The sequence below is a fragment of the Lithobates pipiens genome, unplaced genomic scaffold (genome assembly GCF_037356315.1).
Source record: "Lithobates pipiens isolate NorthernLeopardFrog02 unplaced genomic scaffold, aLitPip1_a1.2 Scaffold_87, whole genome shotgun sequence".
Classification (NCBI taxonomy): domain Eukaryota; kingdom Metazoa; phylum Chordata; class Amphibia; order Anura; family Ranidae; genus Lithobates; species Lithobates pipiens.
In genome coordinates, this window is record NW_027507911.1 from 232,854 (window position 1) to 252,700 (window position 19,847).

Below are 19,847 nucleotides of genomic sequence, written 5' to 3' on the forward strand. Positions count from 1 at the left end.
ATTCCTAATCTGTCCTTCCAATGCCCTTGCCTTATCTATTGCCACCAGTTACCCGGCCTTCTAGTGACAAAAGAGAGAAGTGCAGCAACTCCAGAATTAGGGCAAAATCAATTGACCTCCTAACAATTGGCCAAGGCTACTATCACTTGGCAAATACATTTGATCGCAACCCTGGCTAAACATCAGGGTGCTGCACTACTATCCCTGGTGTTACTTATCCACATACTTGTTCCAATATGCCACCCCCTCCACCTGGCTGCATCCACCCTGTCCTCCCCTCCACCTGGCTGCATCCACCCTGTCCTCCCCTCCACCTGGCTGCATCCACCCTACCCTCCTCTCCACCTGGCTGATTCCACCCTACCCTCCTCTCCACCTGGCTGCATCCACCCTACCCTCCTCTCCACCTGGCTGCATCCACCCTGTCCTCCCCTCCACCTGGGTGCATCCACCCTGTCCTCCCCTCCACCTGGCTGCATCCACCCTGTCCTCCCCTCCACCTGGCTGCATCCACCCTGTCCTCCCCTCCACCCTCCACCTAGCTGCATCCACCCTGTCCTCCTCTCCTCCTGGCTGCATCCTCCCTGTCCTCCCCTCCTCCTGGCTGCATCCTCCCTGTCCTCCCCTCCACCTGGCTGCAACCTCCCTGTCCTCCCCTCCACCTGGCTGCATCCTCCCTGTCCTCCCCTCCACCTGGCTGCATCCTCCCTGTCCTCCCCTCCACCTGGCTGCATCCTCCCTGTCCTCCCCTCCACCTGGCTGCATCCACCCTGTCCTCCCCTCCACCTGGCTGCATCCACCCTCCCCTCCACCTGGCTGCATCCACCCTGTCCTCTTCTCCACCTGGCTGCATCCACCCTGTCCTCTGCTCCACCTGGCTGCTCCAACCCGGTCCTCCCCTCCACCTGGCTGCATCCACCCTGTCTTCTTCTCCACCTGGCTGCTCCCACTCTGTCCTCCCTTCCACCTGGCTGCATCCACCCTGTCCTCCCCTCCACCTGGCTGCATCCACCCTACCCTCCTCTCCACCTGGCTGCATCCAACCTACTCTCCTCTACACCTGGATGCATCCACCCTGTCCTCCCCTCCACCTGGCTGCTCCCACCCTGTCCTCCCCTCCACTTGGCTGTATCCACCCTGTCCTCCCTGTCAGCTGGTGATCTCACTGGCGCATGTGCTGTGAAGGTCCGGCATACTGTGCCATAAATGGCAGCTCCTGCGTTCAAGCAAACCTGGTAAGAAGACCTGGTGAAGATGAAAGCCCTTTCAGCGGTGACAGTGTGATGCTGGAGGGCTTTGTTTTAAGGTAAGTCTCTCATAATGTGCTAGTATATGATGCATACTAGCACATTATGACATTGCCTTGCAGGGGATTTTTTTTTTGTTTTAAGGTTAAGGTGGACAAAATGGTGGGCTTTAATGCCCACATGCCGCATATTTGCATCGCTGGGCCGCTGGTGTTTATATACTCACAATAAATCTTCTCATTATCTCCAGTTATGGGACTCAACGCAAAGCACCAGCCAGCTGTGCGGTGTGTATATATAGTGTGTATATATAGTGTGTATATATAGTGTGTACACATTATGCAAAGCAGCAAGGATGCAGAAAACACAGAGACACCACTCATCATCGAGGACGAGCTTCGGATTACGATCGACCTGAGATTGAGCCGAACGCAGTTGGTTTGCAGTTTGTTGGACAGGGAAATTACAGAGCATCTGGAAAGTATTCACAGCGCTTCACATTTTATGTTACAGCCTTATTCCAAAATGGATTGAATTCATTATTTTCCTCAAAATTCTACAAACATCCCCCATAATGACAACGTGAGAGAAGTTTGTTTGAAATCTTTGCCAATTTCTTAAAAATAAAAAACAAAAAACCCCATGTGCATAAGTATCACAGGCTCCTCCCATGTACACAAGTATCACAGACTCCTCCCATGTACACAAGTATCACAGACTCCTCCCATGTACACAAGTATCACATGCTCCTCCCATGTACACAAGTATCACAGGCTCCTCCCATGTACACAAGTATCACAGACTCCTCCCATGTACACAAGTATCACAGGCTCCTCCCATGTACACAAGTATCACAGGCTCCTCCCATGTACACAAGTATCACAGACTCCTCCCATATATATACGTATCACAGACTCCTCCCATATGCATTAGTATCACAGGCTCCTCCCATGTACATAAGTATCACAGGCTCCTCCCATGTATATAAGTATCACAGGCTCCTCCCATGTACATAAGTATCACAGCCTTTGCTCAGTACTTTGGCACCAATTACATCCTCCAGTCTTGGTGAGTATGATGTATGATGAGTATGATGTATGATGAGTATGATGCTACAAGGTCGGCACTCCTATTTTTGGCCAGTTTCTCCCATTCTTCTTTGTAGGACCTCTTGCGCTCCATCAGGTTGGATGGGGGAGGGTTGGTGAACAGCCATTTTCAGATCTCTCCAGAGATGTTCAATCGGGTTCAGGTCCGGGCTCTGGCTGGGCCACTCAAGGACATTCCCAGAGTTGTCCTGTAACCACTCCTCTGTTATCTTGGCTGTGTGCTGAGCGTCGTTGTCCTGTTGGAAGATGAACATTTGCCCCAGTCTGAGGTCCAGAGCGCTCTGGAGCAGGTCTTCATCAAGGATGTCTCTGTACATGGCTGTGTTCATCTTTTCCTCCATCCTGACTAGTCTCCATGTTCCTGTCGCTGAAAAACATCCCCACAGCATGATGCTGCCACCACCATGCTTCACAGTAGGGATGGTATTGGCCAGGTGATGAGCGGTGCCTGGTTTCCTCCGCACATGACGCTTGTCATTCAGGCCAAAAAGTTCAATATTTCTTTCATCAGACCAGAGAATTTTACTTTTCATGGTGTGAGATCCTTCAGGTGCCTTTTGGCAAACTCCAGGCGGCTGTCATGTGACTTTAACTGAGGAGTGTCTTCTGTCTGGCCGCTATACCATACAGGCCTGATTGGTGGAGGGCTGCAGAGATGGTTGTTCTTCTGGAAGGTTCTCCTCTCTCCACAGAGAAACACTGGAGCTCTGTCAGAGTGACCTTTGGGTTCTTGGTCACCTCCCAGACTAAGGCCCTCCTCCCCCAAAAGTCTGGTGGAGCGGCCCGCTCTAGGAAGAGTTCCAAACTTCTTCCGTTTATGGACGATGGAGGCCACTGCACTCATTGGGACCTTCAATGCTGCAGAAATGTTTCTGTCCCCTTCCCCCGAGACAATTCCTTGGACTTCATGGCTTGGTTTGTGCTCTGACATGCACTGTTACCTGTGGGACCTTCTATAGCCAGGCGTGTGCCTTTCCAAATCATGTCCAATCAGCTGATTTTACTACAGGTGGCCTCCAATCAAGTTGTAGAAACATCTCAAGGATGATCAGTGAAAACAGGAGGAACCTGAGATCAATTCTGAGTGTCATGGCAAAGGCTGCGATACTTATGTACATGGGAAGAGCCTGTGATACTTATGTACATGGGAGGAGCCTGTGATACTTATGTACATGGGAGGAGCCTGTGATATTTCTGTACATGGGAGGAGCCTGTGATACTTATGTACATGGGAAGAGCCTGTGATACTTATGTACATGGGAGGAGCCTGTGATACTTATGTACATGGGAGGAGCCTGTGATACTTCTGTACATGGGAAGAGCCTGTGATACTTATGTACATGGGAGGAGCCTGTGATATTTCTGTACATGGGAGGAGCCTGTGATACTTATGTACATGGGAGGAGCCTGCGATACTTCTGTACATGGGAGGAGCCTGTGATACTTATGTACATGGGAGGAGTCTGTGATACTTATGTACATGGGAGGAGCCTGTTATACTTATGTACATGGGAGGAGTCTGTGATACTTATGTACATGGGAGGAGCCTGTTATACTTATGTGCATGGGAGGAGTCTGTGATACTTATGTACATGGGAGGAGGCTGTGATACTTATGTGCATGGGAGGAGCCTGTGATACTTATGTACATGGGAGGAGCCTGTGATACTTATGTACATGGGAGGAGCCTGTGATATTTCTGTACATGGGAGGAGCCTGTGATACTTATGTACATGGGAGGAGCCTGTGATACTTCTGTACATGGGAGGAGCCTGTGATACTTATGTACATGGGAGGAGTCTGTGATACTTATGTACATGGGAGGAGCCTGTTATACTTATGTACATGGGAGGAGTCTGTGATACTTATGTACATGGGAGGAGCCTGTTATACTTATGTGCATGGGAGGAGTCTGTGATACTTATGTGCATGGGAGGAGGCTGTGATACTTATGTGCATGGGAGGAGCCTGTGATACTTATGTACATGGGAGGAGCCTGTGATACTTATGTACATGGGAGGAGCCTGTGATACTTATGTACATGGGAGGAGCCTGTGATACTTATGTACATGGGAGGAGGCTGTGATACTTATGTACATGGGAGGAGCCTGTGATACTTATGTACATGGGAGGAGCCTGTGATACTTCTGTACATGGGAGGAGCCTGTGATACTTATGTACATGGGAGGAGCCTGTGATACTTATGTACATGGGAGGAGTCTGTGATACTTATGTACATGGGAGGAGCCTGTGATACTTCTGTACATGTGAGGAACCTGTGATACTCCTGTACATGGGAGGAGCCTGTGATACTTATGTACATGGGAGGAGTCTGTGATACTTCTGTACATGGGAGGAGCCTGTGATACTTCTGTACATGGGAGGAGCCTGTGATACTTCTGTACATGGGAGGAGCCTGTGATACTTATGTACATGGGAGGAGTCTGTGATACTTATGTACATGGGAGGAGCCTGTGATACTTATGTACATGGGAGGAGCCTGTGATACTTATGTACATGGGAGGAGTCTGTGATACTTCTGTACATGGGAGGAGTCTGTGATACTTCTGTACATGGGAGGAGCCTGTGATACTTATGTACATGGGAGGAGCCTGTGATACTTATGTACATGGGAGGAGCCTGTGATAATTATGTACATGGGAGGAGCCTGTGATACTTATGTACATGGGAGGAGCCTGTGATACTTATGTACATGGGAGGAGCCTGTGATACTTATGTACATGGGAGGAGCCTGTGATACTTCTGTACATGGGAGGAGCCTGTGATACTTATGTACATGGGAGGAGCCTGTGATACTTATGTACATGGGATGAGCCTGTGATACTTATGTACATGGGAGGAGCCTGTGATACTTATGTACATGGGAGGAGCCTGTGATACTTCTGTACATGGGAGGAGCCTGTGATACTTCTGTACATGGGAGGAGCCTGTGATACTTATGTACATGGGAGGAGCCTGTGATACTTCTGTACATGGGAGGAGCCTGTGATACTTCTGTACATGGGAGGAGCCTGTGATACTTCTGTACATGGGAGGAGCCTGTGATAATTATGTACATGGGAGGAGCCTGTGATACTTATGTACATGGGAGGAGCCTGTGATACTTATGTACATGGGAGGAGCCTGTGATACTTATGTACATGGGAGGAGCCTGTGATACTTCTGTACATGGGAGGAGCCTGTGATACTTATGTACATGGGAGGAGTCTGTGATACTTATGTACATGGGATGAGCCTGTGATACTTATGTACATGGGAGGAGCCTGTGATACTTCTGTACATGGGAGGAGCCTGTGATACTTCTGTACATGGGAGGAGCCTGTGATACTTATGTACATGGGAGGAGCCTGTGAAACTTTTTTTCTTGAATGCTGCCTCGTGGCGTGGGCGGGATCAACTTCTCTGCACTGAGTAACTCACAAGTTCTCCCCTCGGCCAATCCCCCGCCCCCTATCATGCAGGGCTGACATGCACTGTTCACACAGTCATGCCAGCCCTCTACCTACGGGGTTTTGTTAACCCCTGCGGCGCCGGGCTTTTCTGAATATGTACTGTCCCCTCAAGAAAGTGGGTTGCCTTTCAAAATCCATATCCAAGGCTTATCTCCTTGATGGATTCTAAGGGGGAACCCAACACACAAATGTCAATAGTTTTCTTGCTGCAGGGAATCATATTGGTGTGTTGGTTTAAAGTCATTGTAAACCCTTCAATGTTCCCGGTGAAGTGACTAGTCTCAGGTGAAACAAATCCTCCTACATCAGTTGTACCTGTTTATCTAGAGCCATCTTTCTCCCACATCCATTGAAAGTGCAGAATTTTGCACAGGATCTCTTAGCTCTGAAAAGCAGGGGGCGGAGAGCTGAAGTTACATCAGTGATGAGAGCTCTGGGAGCTGATTGGAGGGGAGGGACACCCCCCCCCCCTTTCACACCAGAACAGAGTTGAGGCTATCAATCTCAGGCTGTGTGCTGGAGCTCCCTCCCCGTCATAATTTTTCTCCCGGTGTCAGAAAAACTTAACGTAAGAAGCGACTCGTGATGATAGCAGAGGAGGGAGGCAGCAGAGAGAAATGACACTTAGTGCTCTGGACTGAGACAAGTACACACTATAGAGGGATATGCTATGTTCATATTTCATGTCTGAGGTTTACAACCACTTTAAGGCATCTCCCAGGCCTGTTATTTATGGGAAGTCTGTATTATTGATGACCTTTAAGGCTCATTAAAAGACACACTCATCATTACATTTTGCTTCTTTTAATTCTTTCTGCATTGGTTCATGTCTGCCATGGAAGGGTCCAGCTTGCCACGTCCTTATTTTCTCAAAAGCTTGCAAACCGACCTTTACAAAGGCCAGAGAAAGTAACAAGATTCGAGACCCACACACTTCAGTGGGGTTTGGTGCTGATTTCAAGGTCAGGATTTCAGACTGGGTTTAACAAACCTCCAGCAAACGGAACTTAGCTTGGTGAGTATGAGCTATGTATGAGCCGCACACCAGGCAATCCCAGACATCAAGGAGGTGGTAGCAGCCTCAGTCTATCTCAGTCCCAGCCACACACACCAACACGTTTCGTCCTATCCATGGGGCTTAGTCATGGAGGTGCATGGGGCACTCATCCCTACCATAATGCCATTATTGACCTATATACACTGTGCTATGGGAAGATGGGAGCTGGTCATGGCACATGCAGACAGGTAAGCAGAACAACTCTATTGCATAACCATGACAGTACCCCCCTCTTACGAGGCCTCCCCCTCCCCCACCTGGGACCAGGTTTAGAGGGGAACTTCAAATGAAACTTCCTCAACAGACGAGGTGCAAAGACCTCGGAAGCCGAAATCCACGACCTCTCCTCAGGACCAAAACCTTTCCAGTGCACGAGGTACTGGAGAATGCCTCTACAGAGTCGGGAATCCAAAATTTGGCTAACCTCGTACTCCTGATCATCCTCAGAGACCGGTGCTATGGTAGGGGAAGGACGAGAGAACTTATTGAGGACTAAAGGCTTTAGAAGGGCAACATGGAAGGAGTTAGAGATTTTGAGGTTTTTGGGAATCTGGAGCTTGAAACAAACCGGATTCAGTTTAGAAATTATGGTGTATGGACCAATGAATCTTGGGGCAAATTTGAGGGAAGGAACCCGGAGTTTGATGTTCCTGGTGGAGAGCCAGACTTTGTCTCCTGGCTGAAAAGAGGGTGGCTTACGCCTGCGACGGTCAGCAAAACTCTTGAATTTGTTGGCAGCTTTCTGGAGGGAATCATGAACGTCAGCCCACATGGAATTGAATGATTCCTGAACAGTAGCCAAAGCTGGAATGTCAGAAGAACAAATCATAGGAAGAGGAAGCTGAGGATGTCTTCCATAAACAGTGAGAAAGGGTGTTTTCTGAGAACTGACGTTAACATGATTATTGTGGGAGAACTCAGCCCACGGTAATAGTGATGCCCAATCATCATGATGGGCAGAGACCAAGGTACGGAGAAAGACCTCCAACTCCTGATTAACTCTCTCAGTCTGGCCATTGGATTGGGGATGATAAGAAGAGGTAAAATCCAAGGTAATGTCGAGGGATTTGCAAAAGGCTCCCCAAAAACGAGAAGTAAATTGCACACCCCTGTCCGAGACGACATGAGAAGGAACACCATGAAGGCGGAAAATCTCTCGTACAAAAATGGGAACCAAGGCAGGGGCAGAAGGGAGACCAGGAAGAGGAACAAAATGAGCCATCTTGGAGAACCGATCGATTACTACCCAAATGGCCGTATTATTCTCCGATAGTGGAAGATCAGTGATGAAATCCATGGCGATATGAGACCAGGGCTCCTTAGGAATGGGCAGGGGCATGAGAAGACCAGCAGGGGCTTGAGTGGAAGATTTAGACTGAGCACAGACGTGACAAGCCTTAACATAGTCTTTAACCACTTAACAACCGCCCATTGCCGATTAACGGCATCAGGGCGGTTGTTTAACTCTAAGAGGCCGTTAATTAACGGCCTCCCAGAATTCTGCTCTCGCGCGCCCCCTGGGGCGCGCACACGAGAGCATCCGTGACCGCTGGGTCCAGTGGACCCGGCGCATCACGAATCACGGTAAACGGCCGCTCATCGCGGCCGTTTACCACGTGATCGCTCCGTCAAATGACGGAGTGATCACTTGTAAACAAGCCGGCGTCATGTTATGACGCCGGTTCCTCCCTCCCCCTCTCTGTACCGATCGGTACAGCGGAGGGGGAAGAGATCGGTGTCAGCAGCGATGTGGGCTGCATCTGCAGTGCCCACATCGCTGCTCACCGAAAATTAACCCCTCAAATCCCTGCAAATACTCTGCATTACTCTGCAATTCCCTGCAAATACTCTGCATTACTCTGCAATTCCCTGCAAATACTCTGCATTACTCTGCAATTCCCTGCAAATACTCTGCATTACTCTGCAATTCCCTGCAAATACTCTGCAATTCCCTGCAAATACTCTGCAATGCCCTGCAACACTCTGCATTGCCCTGCAACACTCTGCATTGCCCTGCAACACTCTGCATTGCCCTGCAACACTCCGCAATGCCCTGCAACACTCCGCAATGCCCTGCAACACTCTGCAATGCCCTGCAACACTCTGCAATGCCCTGCAATACCCTGCAACACTCTGCAACACCCGCCAATACCCTGCAACACTCTGCAATGCTCTGCAACCCCCGCCGATACCCTGCAACACTCTGCAATGCTCTGCAACCCCCGCCGATACCCTGCAACACTCTGCAATGCTCTGCAACCCCCGCCGATACCCTGCAACACTCTGCAATGCTCTGCAACACCCGCCAATACCCTGCAACACTCTGCAATGCTCTGCAACACCCGCCAATACCCTGCAATGCTCTGCAACGCAGTACTCTGCAACACCATGCTCTGAGATACCCAGCCATAGTCGGTGATACCCTGCAATACCCAGCCATAGACATCTCCCGCCGCCCTCCGCCCTCCGGTGCTTCTACCGAATCGCTAATACGATCAAAGCCAGAATCTTTTTTTTTTTCAGGCTTCCCAGCTTAGAGGTGAGATGTGGGTCTTATTGACCCCACATCTCACTGTAAAGAGGACCTGTCATGCCATATTCCTATTACAAGGGATGTTTACATTCCTTGTAATAGGAATAAAAGTGATCAAAAAAATTATTTTTGGGGAAAAAAATGTCAAACTAAAATAAATAAAGTAAAATGAACAATAAAAAAAAATGTTTTTTTTAAAGCGCCCCTGTCCCCATGTGCTCGCATGCAGAAGCGAATGCATGCGTAAGTCCCGCCCACATATGAAAACGGTGTTCAAACCACACATGTGAGGTATCGCTGCGAACGTTAGAGCGAGAGAAATAATTCTAGCCCTAGACCTCCTCTGTAACTCAAAACATATAACCAGTAAAAAAATGTAAATCGTCGCCTATGGGGATTTTTAAGTAGCGACGTTTGCCGCCATTCCACGAGCGTGTGCAATTTTGAAGAGTGACATATTAGGTATCTATTTACTCAGCGTAACTTCATCTTTCACATTATGCAAAAATTGGGCTAACTTTACTGTGTTTTTTTTTTTTTAAGCACAAAACAGTTTTTTTTCCAAAAAAAAGCATTCGAAAAATTACTGCGCAAATACCGTGCGAGATAAAAAGTTGCAAAGACCACCATTGTATTCTCCAGGGTGTTTTCTAAAAAAACATATATAATGTTTTGGAGTTCTATGTAATTTTCTAGCAAATAAATTATGATTTTTACATGTAGGAGAGAAATGTCAGAATTGTCCTGGGTGCTCCAGAACACCTGATGGCGCTCCATGCATGTTGGGCCTCTGTATGTGGCCACGCTGTGTAAAAGTCTCACACATGTGGTATCACCATACTCGGGAGTAATAGCAGAATGTGTTTTGGGGTGTAATTTGTGGTATGCATATGCTGTGTGTGAGAAATAACCTGATAATATGACAATTTTGTGAAAAAAAAAAAAAAGTAAAAAGAATCTTGATTTTGCAAAGAATTGTGGGAAAAAATGACAACTTCAAAAAACTCATCATGCCTCTTACTAAATACCTTGGAATGTCTTCTTTCCAAAAAGGGGTCATTTGGGGGGTATTTGTACTTTTCTGGCATGTTAGGGTCTCAAGAATTGAAATAGGCCGTCAGTCCTTCAGGTGTGATCAATTTTCAGATATTGGCACCATAGCTTGTGGACTCTATAACTTTCACAAAGACCAAATAATATCCACCAATTTGTACTTATTTTTACCAAAGATATGTAGTAGTATAAATTTTGGCCAAAATTTATGAAGAAAAAATTTCTAATCTGCTAAATTTTCTAACAGAAACAAAGAAAAATTCGTTTTTTTACAGAATTTTCGGTATTTTTTCTTTTATAGCACAAAAAAAAAAAAACCCAGCGGTGATTAAATACCACCAAAAGAAAGCTCTATTTGTGTGAAAAAAAGGACAAAAATTTCATATAGGTCCAGTGTTGCATGACTGAGTAATTGTCATTCAAAATGCGAGAGCACCGAAAGCTGAAAATTGGTCTGGTTATTAAGGGTGTTTAAGTGCCCAGTGGTCAAGTGGTTAACATCCGAGCGGAGATTAGGCCACCAGTAGTGACGACTGATAAGCAGGAAGGATCGGAGGAACCCAGCATGACCTGCCATCTTGGAATCATGTCCCCAACGAAGGATCTTGGTTCTTAGCTCCGTGGGAACAAAGGTCTTACCAGGAGGAATCTTTGATTCCAGGGTGGTAGAATGGGCAACAATGCAAGAGGTAGGAATGATCGGCTCAGGATCAGGGTTGGACTCCTCGTCCAAGGTGTCAAATGACCTAGAGAGCGCATCAGCTCGACCGTTGCAGGAACCAGGTTTGTACGTAATCGTGAATTTCAAACGAGAAAAGAAGAGACTCCACCTGGCCTGTCTGGGGTTCAGACGTTTAGCATTCTGTAGGTACTGTAGATTCTTATGATCAGTAAAGATCGTTATGGAGTGAGGGGAACCTTCCAAGAGATGACGCCACTCCTCCAATGCCAAGTTAATTGCGAGAAGTTCCCGATCACCAATGGCATAATTTCTCTCTGCCTGAGAATTTTTTTTGGAGAAGAACGCACATGGTTGACGTTTCTTCTCAAAGTCCTGAAGAAGCACAGCTCCCACCCCCATCGAAGAAGCGTCTACTTCAATAAAAGATGGGTCCTCAGGATTTGGTCTCCTCAAGAGGGGTCCAGAGACAAAGGCCTGTTTCAGATCGTGAAACGCAGAGACAGCCTCGGAAGGCCAGTCTTTGGCATTCGCACCCTTCTTGGTCAAAGCGATAATAGGCGCAACAATGGAAGAGTAATTCCTTATGAACTGCCTATAATAATTTGTGAAGCCAAGGAAGCGCTGTGTGGCCTTGAGGCTAGCAGGAAGGGGCCAGTTGGTAATGGCAGAGACCTTTCCGGGATCCATGCGAAGACCTGCACTAGAAACAAAACATCCCAGAAACAGGACCTCGGAACATTCAAAGGAACATTTCTCCATCTTGGCATAGAGATTGTTCTCTCTAAGGCGCTGAAGTACGGTGCGTACATGGTTTCTGTGAGCAGGCAGAACACCGGAAGAAGGAGACGAGAAGGTGATGTTTCTGGGTCCAATACTCCACCTTCCAAATGTATTAGACCCGAGCGTTTCCCGGACGGAGCGAGCAAGAGTCACGAAAATGACCCTTTCCCCCACAATAAAGACACAAGCCCAGAGTTCTGCGCCTAGCACGTTCTTCGGGGGTTAGTCTGGTCCGGCCCAGCTGCATGGGCTCCTCAGCAGACGGAGGATGCTCCACAGGGCGACGGGGAAAAAACTCAGGCTGACTAGAACCTGGGGGGTGCTGGCGTCTTTTTTCTAAGGACCTCTCCTGGAAGCGAATGTCAATCTGATTACATAAGGAAATGACTTCGTCTAGACCGGCGGGGATAGCTCTTCCTGCTAATTCGTCCTTCACTCGGTCAGAGAGGCCATGTAAAAAGGTTGCGACCAGGGCCTCATTGTTCCAGCTCAATTCCGCTGTAAGGATACGGAACTGAAGTGCATATTGGCCCACTGAACCAGATTCTTGGCAAAGGCGTAAAAGGGCACTAGCCGCAGAAGAAACCCGAGCTGGCTCCTCGAAGATGTTACGAAAGAGCTTCAAAAAGTTGGACAGGCTGGAAACCACTGGATCATTTTTCTCCCACAGGCGGGCAGCCCAGGCTAAAGCTTCACCGGAGAGGAGGGAAATGATATAGGCTACCTTTGCCCGATCGGATAGAAAGTTTTGAGGCTGGAGCTCAAAATGAATGGTGCATTGGCTGAGGAAGCCCCTGCAGGCCTTGGAGTCTCCAGAGAAACGGGACGGAGCAGGCAGTACTAATGAATGCGTGGATGCGACTGGTGCGATAGGTGCAGTCGCAGACTGTACTTGAGGCTGCAGGTTCGGGGTTCCCAAGGAAGCCTGTAGCTGCTCGAAGCGAGAAGCCAGATCCTGGAGGAATCGCATCACTTGAGTCTGATTAGATTCCTGGGTCTCGAGTCTCCGCACTATGCCCTGCAATGGATTGACTGCAGGGAGCGGCACGTCAGCCGGGTCCATGGCTGATCAAACTGTCAGATCACCTAGAGCCCAGGTGACAGATGCACACCGTAGGGTTGGGGGTGCACCGCAAGGCTGTGGACCCTACGGCTGACTGCTGCAGACGGGGGACAGATCCCACTGGGGTAAGAGCGTAAGATTCCCCGGGGCGCGGACTCTAAGAGCCAGCTGGTGTTCACCAGAGCTTCGAGTGGTGAAGATGGTCTTGGCTGCAACTGGCTCCAGGTCGCGACCCCCAGGGTCCCCCAGCTCACACCCACAGTAGGGAACAGGAGGATAGGGATGGTGAGGGACAAAGCCAAGGTCGGGGCCACAAGCAGAACAGAATAGTCGGGTACACGCCAAAAGGTCAGGGTCACAGGCAAGCAGGGATAGTCAGAACACGCCAAAGTCGGTAACGGAAATCAGTAGCAGAGCACACGACAGGAAACAGGAAGCTAATACACAAAGGTTGATCAGCAGGATAGGCTAGCAGTGCAAAGGTTAACCACTTCAGCTCCGGACCAATAAACACCTTAAGGACCAGAGGTCTTTTTGCAATTTCGCACTGTGCTGCTTTAACTGGTAATTGCGCGGTCATGCAATATTGCACCCAAACGAAATTTGCGTCCTTTTCTTCCCACAAATAGAGCTTTCTTTTGATGGTATTTGATTGCCTCTGCGATTTTTTTTTTTTGCGATATAAATGGAAAAAGAGCGAAAATTTTGAAAAAAAAAGATATTTTCTTCTTTTTGTTATAATAAAAATCGAATAAACTAAATTTTAGTCATACATTGAGGGCAAAATTTATTCAGCCACATGTCTTTAGTAAAAAAAATGTCAATAAGCGTATATTTTTTGGTTTGCGCAAAAGTTATAGCGTCTACAAACTAGAGTACATTTTCTGGAATTTACACAGCTTTTAATTTATGACTGCCGATCTCATTTCTTGAGGTGCTAAAATGGCAGGGCAGTACAAATCCCCCCCAAATGACCCCATTTTGGAAAGTAGACACCCCAAGGAAATTGCTGATGGGTATGTTGAGCCCATTGAATATTTATTTTTTTTGTCCTAAGGGATTGAATAATGACAAAAAAAAAAAATTTTTTTACAAAAAGTTGTCACTAAATGATATATTGCTCACACATGCCATGGTTATATGTGGAATTGCACCCCAAAATATATTCCGCTACTTCTCCCGAGTATGGGGATACCACATGTGTGGGACTTTTTGGGAGTCTAGTCGCGCACGGCACCCCGAAAACCAATCACCACCTTCAGGATTTCTAAGGGTGCAAATTTTTGATTTAACTCCTCACTACCTATCAGTTTCGAAGGCCATAAAATGCCAAAATAGCACAAAACCCCCCAAAATGACCCCATTTTGGAAAGTAGACACCCCAAGTTATTTACTGAGAGGCATGTTGAGTCCATGGAATATTTTATATTTTGCCACAAGTTGCGGGAATATTACAAACTTTTTTTTTTTGCACCAAGTTGTCACTAAATGATATATTGCTCACACATGCTATGGGCATATGTGAAATGACACCCCAAAATACATTCTGCTGCTTCTCCTGAGTACGGGGATACCACATGTGTGGGACTTTTTGGGAGCCTAGCCACGTACGGGACCCCGAAAACCAAGCACTGCCTTCCGGATTTGAATATAAAATGCTATCAAAAAACCTGTTATCGATCGCAGGGATCAGGCCTGACTCTGCGATCGCTGCAGTTATGTGTTTAGTGTTTTGTAAGTGACAGTGATCGATCGATACTGCACTTGGGTGGGCTGGGCAGAGGGGCAAAACGCAGGTGCTAGCAGGTATTTGGGCTGATCCCGCTAACAATGCGTTTATTTGGAACCCTAAACTGCTGGGGACGCTAGTATAGATCTGATCAGATCAGATATTGATCTGTTCAGATTCTATACCACTACGGGAGGTTATGCTTTGCGTGTGGGTGTTAGCGGTACTGGCACTAACCTAGCGCTGCCTGGGGTGACGCAGACCCTGACCCTAAAACCTAATTGATATCACCCGCCGGGTGATCAGGGGGTTAAACCTTTATTGGGTAATAAATGGTGGGTGCCCTGATGCTATAAAAAACAAACTAACCAGAGTCACCGGTTACACTTATACGGTGATCAGTGGTGAAAGGGTTAACTAGGGCCAATCAGGGGGTTCACATTTTTATTAGGTGGTATATGGGGGTCCCTGGCGCTATATAAAAACCTGACGGGGAACCTAAATAACTAACTGGCTAACCAGCGTCACCAGTGACACTTATACTGTGATCGCTGGTGAAAGGGGGTGAAAGGGTTAACTAGCAGCAATCAGGGGGTTAAAACCATTATTGGGTAGTATATCGGGGTACCTAGCGCTATAAAAACCTGTTGGTGAACCTAAAAAAATAACTAGCTACCTAGCGACACTAGCGACACTGATGCAGCGTTCAGAAAAATTATCGCTTAGTGACACTGGCAAAAGGGGGTGAAAGGGTTAACTAGCGGAAATCAGGGGGTTAAAACCATTATTGGGTAGTATATGGGGGTACCTAGCGCTATAAAAACCTGGCGGTGAACCTAAAAAAATAACTAACTACCTAGCGACTGTAGCGACACTAATGCAGCGATCAGAAAAACGATCGCTTAGTGACACTGGCAAAAGGGGGTGAAAGGGTTAACTAGCGGCAATCAGGGGGTTAAAACCATTATTGGGTAGTATATCGGGGTACCTAGCGATATAAAAACCTGGCGGTGAACCTAAAAAAATAACTAGCTACCTAGCGACACATGCAGCGATCAGAAAAATGATCGCTTAGTGACACTGGCAAAAGGGGGTGAAAGGGTTAACTAGCGGCAATCAGGGGGTTAAAACCATTATTGGGTAGTATATCAGGGTACCTAGAGCTATAAAAACCTGGCGGTGAACCTAAAAAAATAACTAGCTACCTAGCGACTGTAGCGTTTGTGTGCCTGTGTGTACCTACATGTCAGTGTAGTGTTGGTGCACACTTACTATTAGTCTTCTCCTCGTAGTCCGGTCAAAAAGACCGCCCCGAGGAGAATGACATCACTTCCTCCTTCCTGTGTAAACAATACACAGTGGGAGGAAGCTTCTCATTGGCCAGGAGCGATCCAGAGGGGGTGGCCGAAAACCAACGGCCATCCCCTCATCACGGAGCGCTCCTGGAGCGAACCGGACCGCCGTAACCAGCGGGAGGGGGTCCGATCGGACCCCCCACCCGCTGGAAGGCAATCACGTACATCTACGTGCTTGTGCCTGCCTGTGCCATTGTGTTGACGTACAATGGCAATACGGCGGTCCTGAAGTGGTTAATATAGTGTAGTCTGATAGGGGCTAGGGTGGAGCCATTCCAGAGGAAGGAAATAAAAGCAGTCAGGTGAAGCTCGGCTGGTCTCTAGAAATGAACACATGCAGACAGGTAAGCAGAACAACTCTATTGCATAACCATGACAACACCTCAATGGATATACAGCAGGAAGATAGTATAAAATATAAGAGTAAGAGATACATTGGTGGATATATAGAAGATATATAGAAGAGCTGTGTTTATATAGGAGGTGTGCTATACATGTATGTCTATATGTGAGGAGTCCTATAGATTTGTCTATACAAGAGAAGTAGTCTACCAATGTCTATCTGTAAGAGGCCTTCTACAGATCTAACGTCTATACAGGATCAGTCTCCTAGAGATCTGAGTCTATACAAGAGAGCCATCCTATAAATCTGAGTTCAACAGGAGAGGCCTCCTATAGATCTGAGCCCATACAGGAGAGGCATCCTATAGATCTGAGCCCATACAGGAGAGGCCTTCTATAGATCTCAGCCCATACAGGAGAGGCATCCTATAGATCTCAGCCCATACAGGAGAGGCCTCTTATAGATCTCAGCCCATACAGGAGAGGCATCCTATAGATCTGAGTCCATACAGGAGACGCTTTCTATACATTGGAGTCTATGCAGGAGAAGCCTCTTATAGATCTCAGCCCATACAGGAGACACATCCTATAGATCTCAGCCCACACAGGAGAGAGGTTCTATAGATCTGAGTCTATACAGGAGAGGCCTCCTATAGATCTGAGTTAATACAAGGTAGGCCTTCTAAAGACCTGAGTTTTTACAAAGTAGGTCTTCTATAGATCTGAGTCTATGCAAAAGAAGCTTCCCATAGATCTCAGCCTATATGAAATGGGCATTCTATAAGATCTGAGTCTATACAGGAGAGGCCTTCTATAGATCTGAGTCGATACAAGGTAGGCCTTCTATTGATCAGTCCATACAAGAGACTTCCTATAAATCTGAGTCTATATAGGAGAAGCCTCCGACAGAACTCAGCTTATACAAAAGAGGCCTTCTATAGATCCCAGCCTATGTAAAAGAGGACTCTTATCTATAGATCTGAGCCTATATAAAAGGGGCCTCCCATAGATCTGAGTCTATATAAAAGAGGCCTATAGGACCTGAGACTATACATAGGCTTTCTATGAATCTGAGTTTGTACATGGGTGACCTTATATAAATCTGAGTCTATACAGGAGAGGCATCCTATAGATCTAAGTATATACAGGAGACACCTTTTGTAGGCCTAAATCTATACAGGAGAGGTATGCTATAGAGCTGAGTACATACAGCACAAGTGAGGCCTCCTATAGATCTGGGTTCATTCAGGGGTGGACCTTTAACGACAACACCCATAACATTCCCCCATCACCCACAGCAAACATAGCATGCCTCCATCACCAGCAGTACCCATAACATGATCCATTATACAGAACACCCATTACACGACCCCATCACCCGCAATACTTATCACATGACCCCATCACCCGCAATACTTATCACACGACCCCATCACACGCAATACTTATCACACAACCCCATCACACGCAATACTTATCACACGACCCCATCACCCATAATACTTATCACACGACCCCATCACCCATAATACTTATCACATGACCCCATCACCCACAATACTTATCACACGACCCCATCACCCGCAATACTTATCACACGACCCCATCACCCGCAATACTTATCACATGACCCCATCACCCACAATACTTATCACATGACCCCATCACCCGCAATACTTATCACATGACCCCATCACCCACAATACTTATCACACGACCCCATCACCCGCAATACTTATCATATGACCCCATCACCCGCAATACTTATCACACGACCCCATCACCTGCAATACTTATCACACGACCCCATCACCCACAATACTTATCACATGACCCCATCACCTGCAATACTTATCACATGACCCCATCACCCACAGAACTCATCATATGACCCCATCATCCAGCCAAGAAATATCTCCTGCATCATTGATCCTCAAAGCCATAGAAAAAGCCTTTACAGCATTGGTTTGGAGGAGGAGGGTACCTTGTATAGGGGGTGCCAGCTGGAGGCACAGCAGGGTGAGGAGGCAGGCAGAGCTCAGCATAGTGCTACCGGACAGTCCGAGGTGACAATGACAGGAGATGAGGAGGGATGGCGGATATCTGTACATACATATACATTACATCATCATTACACCAAGTGCCCCTCCTCCCGCGCAACCATGACAATGCGATGTATGTATAAATATCCTGAAGGGTGACAAAAATATCATTTTTGCATACATTTTGGGTTTTACAGACTATATACGGCTTTCATTTCCATATTTTATAGCCATCCATAAATGATTATTGGTGCCTCCTTCTCCATCCTCTCCGGGTTGTCTATTAAACATGCAATGTTATGGATACAATAAACCTCTCCCTGGGCACATCGATACATTGAATTTGTCTGGAGGAGAATGCGTGAGGACCAGGGATACCTGTTTATACATTGGAGGGATAATGGGGGACACTCGGGACATGGACCTCCATAGGTATTCTGTTACATATAACCCCGGGTCATCCGAACACTAAGATGAGACTTCATCGCTCCTGATCTTAACTTTTGGAAAGGCTTGGTTAATGGTATGCTGCCATATTACAAGGCTACATATATAGCCAGGGGGTGTCTTAAGAAATTTGATAGAGTGTGGAGGGTGTGGTATGAAGCTGACGACACTGTGGGGTGTTGATCTCCTGGGGATGATGATACTGATTTATGGTATGTACAACGACCCCTATGATACAACTGGACATGGTATGGTGTATGGAAGGGGGAGAATTTGGGTTGTAATTATGTGAGGGGTAAGCCCTATAACGGCTGAAGACATATCTGTGAATGGCAATATAAGAAGGTACTTAATGGGGACATTCTGTTATTGACTTGGGTCTCTGTGATCCACTGTGAGCTGTGACAATATGGGAGGGGGTTTGGGGAGGGTGGGGTGGGGGGAGGGGTGTTCTGGGTGGTAGTTAGGAGTTATCAATGTTAGTCAGGAATGACTGGACCCTCTGTTTTTGTTTTTGTTTACAATGTAAACCTCAATAAAAAGAATTTTATAAAAAAAAAAAGATGAGACTTCATCATTGTATAGGAAAAACACAAGTTTCTAGGAAAAGGATGATGATCTGGGGTTCATTTCATACAAATAAGTAAAAGACAATAAGACATAAATATCCAATGAATACAAAGCCACAACCTACTCAATAACTGATATTATAGAGAGGAAGAAAGCAAAAGACCACGTGCAACATAATCATATCACAGGAAAATGGCGCCCATCCACACATAGTCTCAGAACATTGTGAACATTGTATGAAAAAAAAAAGACTTATAGTAGAACCCCTACTAACGCATTTCACCCAAAAGTCACATGGGTAAAATGCATTAGGCGGTTCTTCTACAGGTGGGGGGACAAAGCTGGAGCCATTTTTATTTACAGTGT